Below are 10,063 nucleotides of genomic sequence, written 5' to 3' on the forward strand. Positions count from 1 at the left end.
GAGTACAGTAAAACAATAAACAGGCACATTCCCTACCCACAACAGACTAGCTTGTAGCTACCCCAGGGTTTAGTTCAGTGCCTGGCACATAGTAAGTACTTCAGAAATACCATTTTAAAAAAAATTGCAAAAATATTTTCATGCCTTGGAAAACATATTGCTTTTAACTCCCCATGCAAATATCAACATATTTAACAATTACAAAAATGGATCTTTCCTAAAAATATACAGGTGTTTTTTTAACTGGCAGATTTTAAAAAATAATTATAGTTTCTGGAAATATTTTTTCATTCAAAAATGAATTATGTCTCTTGGGATGTGGATCTCAAATCATTTCACCCCTTCTCCATTTTCTATATTAATCATAAGTATTTTGTTATAATAGAAATCTTACATTGTGTCCTAGAAGTTGGAACACCTTCAACAAGATGGCAAGCAAAGAAAATGACTGAAAGGTTTAAGTAAATCCACCCTAGTATGCACCAAAATAAAGAATTTTGTTTTCTCAATATGAGTGCCTGTCAATTACTGAGTTTGTTTAGAATACTTTAGCTGAAAATATAGACTATTCATTTGTCTTAGAATATAGTCATAGTATAATAGTTGTAATAGATCTTGGAGGGAGAGATGTTTCAATTTAGACCTTCCCCTGAATTAGACAGTGAAAAGCAAGTACAGGATTAATGCTATTCCTATGGCCAAAGAGCTTTTGGTGAAATTTCACTTATTTTTTTGGTGAAAAGTGAAATATTTTTTCTGCATTCAAACTTGGATTGGTAATAGACTTCCTACAGTTAAGCCTTTACTAAATGCCAATATACTTATGTATTAGACTGAAGGATTCACCTGTGTATTGAATTTAATTACTGGATCCAATGTAGAATTTACTGAGTATAGTCTATGGCAGAAGTCTATCTAGGGCAAAAGATAGACTCAAAGATTCTGAGAAGAATGTTTAGAGATCTTTGTGGTATGCAAAGGCTATAATTTGGAAAGGATAGCCAACTTCGGGGGTCACGTGAACCTACAAGCTAAGTTGTTGATTGTCATCCTTAAGTGTAATAAAATAGCCAGATGCAAAAACCAGTTTGAATTGGGCCAATTTTCCAACCTGTGAACTCTAAAGAATGCTTTTAAAGGCAGAAGCTCCTGTTCAAAGGTATTAAAAATAGGGTCTTTTAGTTCTCTTTCATTTCCTTTTTGTTGCAGTTCCCAGCATCAGTGATGTGTTTTAAAATATCTCCTCACAAGGCTTTAAGCTCTTAAAAAGAGTTTCAAACTTGAACTTCAAATAATCTTTCATTTGTCAAGGTGCCTTTGTGTTGTTCAAATGACAGTACTAGGTTTAAAGAAAAGTCACTTTAGACTTGTGTATCAGGTGATTAAAGTAAAAGCTCGATGCTAGGTTTTCTTAGTTCACCTTTTATGGCTTATCTAAAAATCCCTGTTGTTGATCAACATTGAAGATTTAATGACTGTGACAATTAGTTAGTCTTTCTCCCAGAAGCCTGACCAAAATGGCCACCCACCATATCTTATGACTGAAGTTACTTCCTCACTCATGGAATTAACATGTCTTCTTGGTTCATCTAAACTAGGTATTCCAATTTCCTCTCAAATATTCTCGTAGCATCTTACTACATTTGTGGTTTCTAATTAGTTTTCATATTGTATCACCTCTTTTTCTCTTCTTTTTCTACACAAAAGGACTACCTGAAAAATTAGTTTAACTCTTTAGGGGCTTTTGATATTTAAGCAGCACATATGAAAAAAGTCCACTTTTCTGGTTCTTGAAAGTGAATAAACTCCAGTCAAGAAAATTCTTAGCATCAGTCACAGTGCAGGAAAAAAGGAAAGAGACTAGGGCCTAGGCTATAAACTTTTCAAAAGACTCCTTTCAGTAAAAATAACTTATAGCCCTTGCTCCTTGGCTCACAAAGAATATCTTGTTCACTCAAAAAATCAACAAACTGCTTTTTCATACCCTTTTGACCTCCTTCTCTGGCAGAGCCCCCCTGAGGACTCCTGCTTGAGATATAGCGGAAGCCCAGTTTATTAACCCCCAAATTTGGAAACATTAGTATTTAAGTTTTATCTTTTCTCCAAACTCTTGGCTGGCACTTTCATTTCATCATTTCCCCTTGCGTATGTGCTGGGGTCTCAGAACTCTCATCCCTAGAATTTCATATTTTTTTTTTCTGGTTCTACATGTCCTTGAAGTTTGATCATAACTCTGTCCCCAGATTCTCCACACCACCTGGTATGAATCTAGCCGCTTGAGGCTTCTGGCTGAATTTATGTTATTAAACTCAGAACACTTCAGTGAAAAGCGATAACCTCTCAGGAACTTGATATTTTCCTTTTGGATTCCCTTAACATTTATAAAAAATGCTTCTTTTTCTTTTGGAGTTCCTGTGTCATTCAGCATATGATAAGTTTAATACACACTAGTCTCCAGATCCCACTTAGAAAGTTCTTTCCTCTACTGCCTCCATCTAATGGAGAAAACACAACTTCAGTTTTGAGCTACATATGCCTCAGACACTTTCCAATTACTGATCAGCTTTTTCTTTGGCTTGGGCTTAACATTTTATATCACCTTTATTTTCATGTTTTCTAATCATATCTATTAAGTAGAAGTTTGGTCTTGGTATAGTGTATAGAGCACAGGCCTACGAGTCAGAAGGTCATCTGACCAGGTTTTGATCCTGGTTCCTCCACTTTTCTTCTGTGTGGCCTTGGGCAAGGGATGTAACTTCTCTGTGTCTCAGTTACCTCATCTGTAAAATGGGAATTAAGACTGTGCACCCCAAGTGGGACAGGGACTTTGTCCCACCCAATTTGTATGAATCCACCCCAGCACTTAGTACAAATACCACAATTATTATTATCTAAATAAGCAGGTCTGATTCTTCAATTTTCCCTTAAACATAACTTAAATCATCATCATATTATTAAATTACTACTGGAAATTAATTTGTTTGCTTGTCTAATCTAGTAAAGAAGTAATGCAATTGTTACAAAAAAGTGAGAATTATGATTGGTCAAATGGCAAAAGGCATTTAGTAAAGTATCTACACAGGTATTTTGACTCAACTACAACTTTTTCTTGCTGTCTTAAGCTTGACATTGAACATTAGAAGAAAAATAGCAGGTTCCAATTTGAGGTACTCTGAAAAAATAACTTAAACATGCTTGGCTATTCTTGAAAACTAGAATTCCATGATCAGTAGTATTTATTGAGTGCTTGCTGTATGCAGAGAACTCTGTACTAAACTCTTGGGAGAGTCCAATATACTTAGTATTTATGATCTCTGCTGTCAAGGAGTTTATAATCTAGGTGATTTGATTGATTTTGATATCAATTTATTTTGCTCTAACTTTATTTAAATTCTTAGGACCTCACAGTAGAAAATCACCTCAGAACTCCTGAAGGATCAGGTATGGGATTTGTTAAGCCTTTACTAAAATGCCAAACACTTTACTAAGCATTGGGGTAGGTAAACTAATCGAGTCAAACACAGTCCATGTCCTACATGGGGCTCACAGTCTTAATCCCCATTTTACAGATGAGGTAACTGAGGCACAGAAAATTTAAGTGACTTGCCCAAGGTCACCCAGCAGATTAGTGGCAGAACTAAGATTAAAACACAGGTCCTTCAGACTCTCAAGGCCATGCTCTATCCACTTGGACTTCCAACACCTCAATTTGTTTGTCATGCCACCTGTGGACTTGGGAGTATCCTTTCATTCATTCAATAGTATTTATTGAGCGCTTACTATGTGCAGAGCACTGTACTAAGCGCTTGGAATGAACAAGTCGGCAACAGATAGAGACAGTCCCTGCCATTTGATGGGTTTACAGTCTAATCGGGGGAGACGGACAGACAAGAACAATGGCAATAAATAGAGTCAAGGGGAAGAACATCTCATAAAAGCAATGGCAACTAAATAGTATCAAGGCGATGTACATTTCATTAACAAAATAAATAGGGTAATGAAAATATATACAGTTGAGCAGACGAGGGGATGGGAAGGGAGAGGGGGAGGAGCAGAGGGAAATGGGGGGAAAAGAGGGTTAAGCTGCGGAGAGGTGAAGGGGGGGTGGTAGAGGGAGTAGAGGGAGAAGGGGAGCTCAGTCTGGGAAGGCCTCTTGGAGGAGGTGAGTTTTAAGTAGGGTTTTGAAGAGGGGAAGAGAATCAGTTTGGCGGAGGTGAGGAGGGAGGGCATTCCAGGACCGCGGGAGGTCGTGGCCCAGGGGTCGACGGCGGGACGTGGCCCAGGGGTCGACGGCGGGATAGGCGAGACCGAGGGACGGTGAGGAGGTGGGTGGCAGAGGAGCGGAGCGTGCAGGATGGGCAGTAGAAAGAGAGAAGGGAGGAGAGGTAGGAAGGGGCAAGGTGATGTAGAGCCTTGAAGCCTAGAGTGAGGAGTTTTTGTTTGGAGCGGAGATTGATAGGCGACCACTGGAGGTGTTTAAGAAGGGGAGTGACATGCCCAGATCGTTTCTGCAGGAAGATGAGCCGGGCAGCGGAGTGAAGAATAGACTGGAGCGGGGCGATATACTCAGAGAGCATCCCTGAGTCATAGGCAGCTCTGGGGAGCATTGGGGCCAGTCAGAAGTTCAAATTAGTCTGGGGGAATAATTATCGGTCAGGAGTCTTGTAGTCATTTTGATATGGATCTGGCTGCTTCCTAATTCCATGGGGGGGGTGCAATTCAGGGCCCCATCTGGTTGTGGGGGGTGGCATCCTGACTCTATAAGATATGTTGCTTTAACTTCAAAGGAATGAATTATATGGGAGGGAAAGGAAATAACACAGAGTAATAATATGCTTGGTAATGATAAGATCATGAGAATCAGAGGGTCTTCCAAACTATGATTAGCTCTGACCTAGAAGTTTCAGAATCAATCATTCGATAGTATTTATTGAGTGCTTATTGTATGCAAAGCACTGTACTAAGCATTTGAGAGTGTACAATATAACAGAGTTGGTAGTTGTCCCCTGCCCACAAGGAGTTTACAGTCTAGAGAGACTGACATGGCATCGGAACATGGGATCAGAACATAATTCTGAGGGCAGAAAATGACCCCAGGATTATTCTGAGGCAAAAGCTACAGATAACATGGCCAGTGTATCTAGCAAACCAAAAGATCCTTGAAAGCTATATAGGATTGGCAAAGCTTTTGAGCAGTAGGTGAGAAATGTATGGAAAGCAGTGTGATCAAGTGAAAAGACAACAGGCCTTGAAGGATTCTAGTCCCACCTCCGCCACCGACCTTCCGTGTAATCTAGGGTAAGTCACTCTGAGATGCAGTTTCTCACCTGTAAAATGGGGATAGGATAGATCATAAGCCTCATGTGGGATAGGACCCATGTTTGATGGATAACCTTGTTGTCTATCCAGGAGGTTAGCACAAATAGGTAATAATAATAATAATGATGTTATGTATAATTATAACCTTGTATCTATACCATGCTGCAGTGTGGCTCAGTGGAAAGAGCCCGGGCTTGGGAGTCAGAGGTCATGGGTTCTCATCCCAGCTCTGCCGCTTGCCAGCTGTGTGACTTTGGGCAAGTCACTTCACTTCTCTGTGCCTCAGTTATCTCATCTGGAAAATGGGGATTAAAAACTCTGAGCCCCACATGGGACAACCTGAACACCTTGTGTCCCCCCAGTGCTTAGAACAGTGCTTTTCACATAGTAAGTGCTTAACAAATACCACCATTATTGGTAGGAGTTCAATAAATGCCATGATTATTAAATGTGACCCAGTTTGACTGGATCTCCTTTATATTTTAATTTCCCCATCTTTACATGTTTTCCTCCATTTATTCCCAGGGGATGGCTTAGGGATGATATTTTAAACATATTTTTATTTACTTTATTTTATATATTTTCTTAAATTACTTCTACAACTTGAGAGACAAGTGCTAAGTAAGCATTCCTTTAAATGTATTATTTGGAGAATTTGAATTTCTGGAGAGTATGTATAGAATTGCCTGAATTGATGATCTGCCCTCAAGATATACTTTGATAATGATGTCATGCCTTTAACTTGTATTTCATTGTCACTCATTATTCTGCTGCAGAGTTTCGCTCCGAGACTCTCAGATGACTATTGTATTAAACACTGGCCAGGTTAATTCCCAGTATACCTGAATGCTTTTTACTTCAGTCCTGAATTTTAGTGTATTTTAAAAGCTCCGAGTAACACAGACATAATAGCCTTTACAGCAGTCAATCAGCCCCAAGGCTAAGAATAGCTCAGAAGGATATAACACACACACACACACACACACACACACACACACACACACACAAAATCAACCCCTGAAATGAATGATTTAGGGTTGATGTTCACATACAAAGCAGGTTTAATGTGTTTGAAAGTCCAAACTATTATGACAGTTGTCCTAGAAATATATGTGCAAAAGCAATCAGAATGAATAAATACAGTTTAACTCCTATTGCACAACCTCTTTTAAGTCTTATTTTGAAAATTAATAATGTAATCAAACTATTCTTTGGGGTCATATTCCCATTCATTATTGAAGGATTGTGATAGCTTTGTAGTTGATGTGAATTTGTTTCATGCTGTTTAAAAGATCAAATATGGAAAAGAGAATTTTAAAACTGTTTATTGAATGAAATTATATAAAGTTATAGACGATGTTCTGTTTAAATATTCTAATATGATGACTTACTAATTTTTTCTATGTGATTAAAAATGTTTACAGCATTTTTAAGAAAAATGTGGAAGAATTATTAGGTTACTTTTAGCACATATAACTCCCAAGGCTGATTTGTACTACTTGTCTATCTTAGGTTGTATTAGGCTTAAGAATGTTGATGACTTATCCTTATGACAAAGACTAATAAGAACAGAAAACAGCCCATCCTGAATCCACTCTTGTGATAAAAATAGTAGCAGGAGTGACCTCTCTGCTATAGAACTAAAACTTTCTTCAACTAATCATTAACCATATCACTGAACTCAGATTTTAGTGGGCAGCTTCTTGAGTTCCGCAAAACCATGCTGCATTTCCAAGGACATATTAAGGCATTTTTTATGAAATATATTGAGGGTCTTAATTTTACTGACAAAAAGGGCACAAGCTAGAAATGCTGTATGTCAGTATACATGGTAGCTTTGTATTAAGGTTGCTAATCCTATTTAATTGGCTCTCCTATGAGAAAAGTATTTCAGTTTGACTGTTAGACTAAGAAAGACTACAAAAATTTGAGCTTTTAATTTTGTTTCCAACACTGAAGGTCTAAAAGCAAGAGCATAAGACTGGGAGTCTCTGTCAGTTGCCTGCTGAGCGTCTTAGGGCAAGTCAATCAGTCAATCAATCAGTCGCTTGGGAGAGTACAATACAAAAGAATTAGCAGTCACGGTCCCTGTCCATTACGAGCTTACAGTGTAGAGGAGGTGACAAGCATTAATATGAATAAATAAGTAATTTATAATTTAAAGATATGTACAAAGTGCTGTGGGATTGGTGGTGGGGCGAATATCAAGTGTCCAGAGTTCACAAATTGAAGTGCATAGGTGACACAGAAGGAAGAGCAAGCCGGAGAAAAGAGAGCTTAATCAGGAAAGGCCTCTTGGAGGAGATGTGACCTTAGTAATGCTTTGAAGGTGGAGAGAGTGGTGATCCGGCATATATGAAGGGGGAGGAGGGCTCCAGGCTAGGGGGAGTATGTGGGAAAGCAGTGGGCAGCAAGATAGACAAGATCGGGGCACAGTGAGTAAACTGGTACTAGAGTGGATTGTGTGGGCTGTGCTGCAGTAAGAGATTAGTGAGGTGAGGTGGGAGAGATGAGCTGACTGAGTGATTTAAAGCCATAGGTAAGGTTGGATGAATGGATTGATGCAGTGGTGAATGGAAGCCATTGGAGATTTTTAAGGAGTGGGGAGACATGAATTGTATTTTTTGTTGATAAATGATTCATGCAGCAAAATGAAGTATGGATTGGAGTGGGTAGATACAGGATGCTGGGACATCAGCGAGGAGGCAGATGCAGTAGTCAAGGTGGGATAGGATAAGTGCTTGGATCAGCATGGTAGCAGTCTGGATGGAGAGGAAAGGGCAGATTTTAGCAATGTTGTGAAGGTAGAACTGACATGATTTGGTGACAAATTGACTATGTGGGTGGAAAGAAAGATCTGAGTCAAGCTCTCAGATTAATGCCAAGATTATTGTTTTGTGAGTTTAGGGGGGATAGTGGTATTGTCTACAGTGATGGAAAAGGCAGGAAGAGGACAGGGTTTGGGTGGGAAGATAAAGAGTTCAGTTTTGGACATGTTTAATTCAAGGTGTGGGTGGGACATCCAAGTAGATATGTCTTGAAGACAGGAGGAAATGCATGTTGGCAGGGAAAGAGAGCAGTCAGGGCTGGAGATGTAGATTTGGGAACCCTTTCCTTAGAGCTGGTAATTAAAGCCATAAGAGCAAACGAGTTCTCCAAGGGAGTGGGTGTAGAGAGAGAATATAAGAGGACCTAGAACTGAGCCTTGAAGGATCCTTACTGTCAGAGGGTGGGAGGCAGAGGAGGAGCCAGCAAAAGAGACTGAAAAGGAGTGATCAGGGAGATAGAGATTGAGGAGAACCAAGAGAGGACAGTGTCAGTGAAGCCAAGGTTGGATAATATTTCAAGGAGAAACACTGTTTGGTCTACAGTGTTAAAGGAATCTGAGACGTTTAGGAGGATTAGGATGGAGTAGAGGCCATCAGATTTGGTGAGAAGAAGCTCACAGGTTCCCTTAGAAAGGGCTGTTTCTGTGGTATGAAGGGTGTGGGAACCAGATTGAAGGGGATCTAGGAGAGAATTAGAGGGTAGGAAGAGAAGACAACAGGTGTAGACAACTCTCTTAAGAAGTTTGGAGAGAAATGGTAGGAGGGAGATGGGACAATAACTGGAAGGTGCCATGGGGCCTAGGGAGGATTTTTTTTTTTAGGGCAGGACACACATAAGCGTTTTTGAAAGCTGTGGGGAAGAAGCCATTAGAAAGTAAACGTTTGAAGATGGCCATCAAAGAGGGAAGAAGTCACAAGTTCTCTGTGCCTCAATTTCCTCATCTGTAAAGTGGTGATTTAATACCTGTCCTCCCTCCTACTTAAACTGCGTATATCATATGGAGCAGGTACTGTGTCTGATCTGATCATCTTTTATCTACTCCAGCTCTTAGTATTCATTCAGTAGTATTTATTGAGCGCTTACTATGTGCAGAGCACTGTACTAAGCGCTTGGAATGAACAAGTCGGCAACAGATAGAGACAGTCCCTGCCGTTTGACGGGCTTACAGTCTAACTGGGGGAGACGGACAGACAAGAACGATGGCAATAACTTAGCAAGTGCCATTGATGATAAATAGCACTTTTATAAATAGCAATAACATTTTTCACTAAGGTAGGGGGAAATATGGGTTCTGTATAAGGAGGAGGATCTCTAGAGCTCTGATGAAGCAAGACAATAGAGCTCAAAATTGGTTAATGATAATAATTTTACTGTTATAGTGTCAGTTATTTACCTAAATGGAATTTCATTTTTACTTACCAATCAGTGCCTGCAATATTTTTGGAAAAGGGGTTAAATACTCCTCTCTCTTTCCTCACTATGTTCATTCATTCATTCATTCATTCATTCATTCAATCGCTTTATTGAGCTCTTACTGCATGCAGAGCATTGTACTCAATCCTTAGGAGAGTACAATACAGCAATAAATGGACTCATTCCCTGCCTATAATGAGCTTACTATATATAGCAGGCATTTTCTAGTAAATCAGACAGCAAGAACTACTTAGGGTGACATAGATAATAATAACAATAATAATGGTATTTGTTAAGCACTTAATATATTCCAAGCACTGTTGTAAGTGTTGGAGTAGATATAAGCTAATCAGGTTGGACACTTCTCGGGCCCACTTGGGGCATGGTCTAGTGGATAGAGCATGGGCCTGGGAGTCAGAAGGTCATGGGTTCTAATCCTGGCCCCACCACGTATCTGCTGTGTGACCTTGGGCAAGTCACTTTACTTCTCTGATCCTCAGTT

The sequence above is a fragment of the Ornithorhynchus anatinus genome, chromosome 1, assembly GCF_004115215.2.
Source record: "Ornithorhynchus anatinus isolate Pmale09 chromosome 1, mOrnAna1.pri.v4, whole genome shotgun sequence".
In the NCBI taxonomy this organism is placed as follows: domain Eukaryota; kingdom Metazoa; phylum Chordata; class Mammalia; order Monotremata; family Ornithorhynchidae; genus Ornithorhynchus; species Ornithorhynchus anatinus.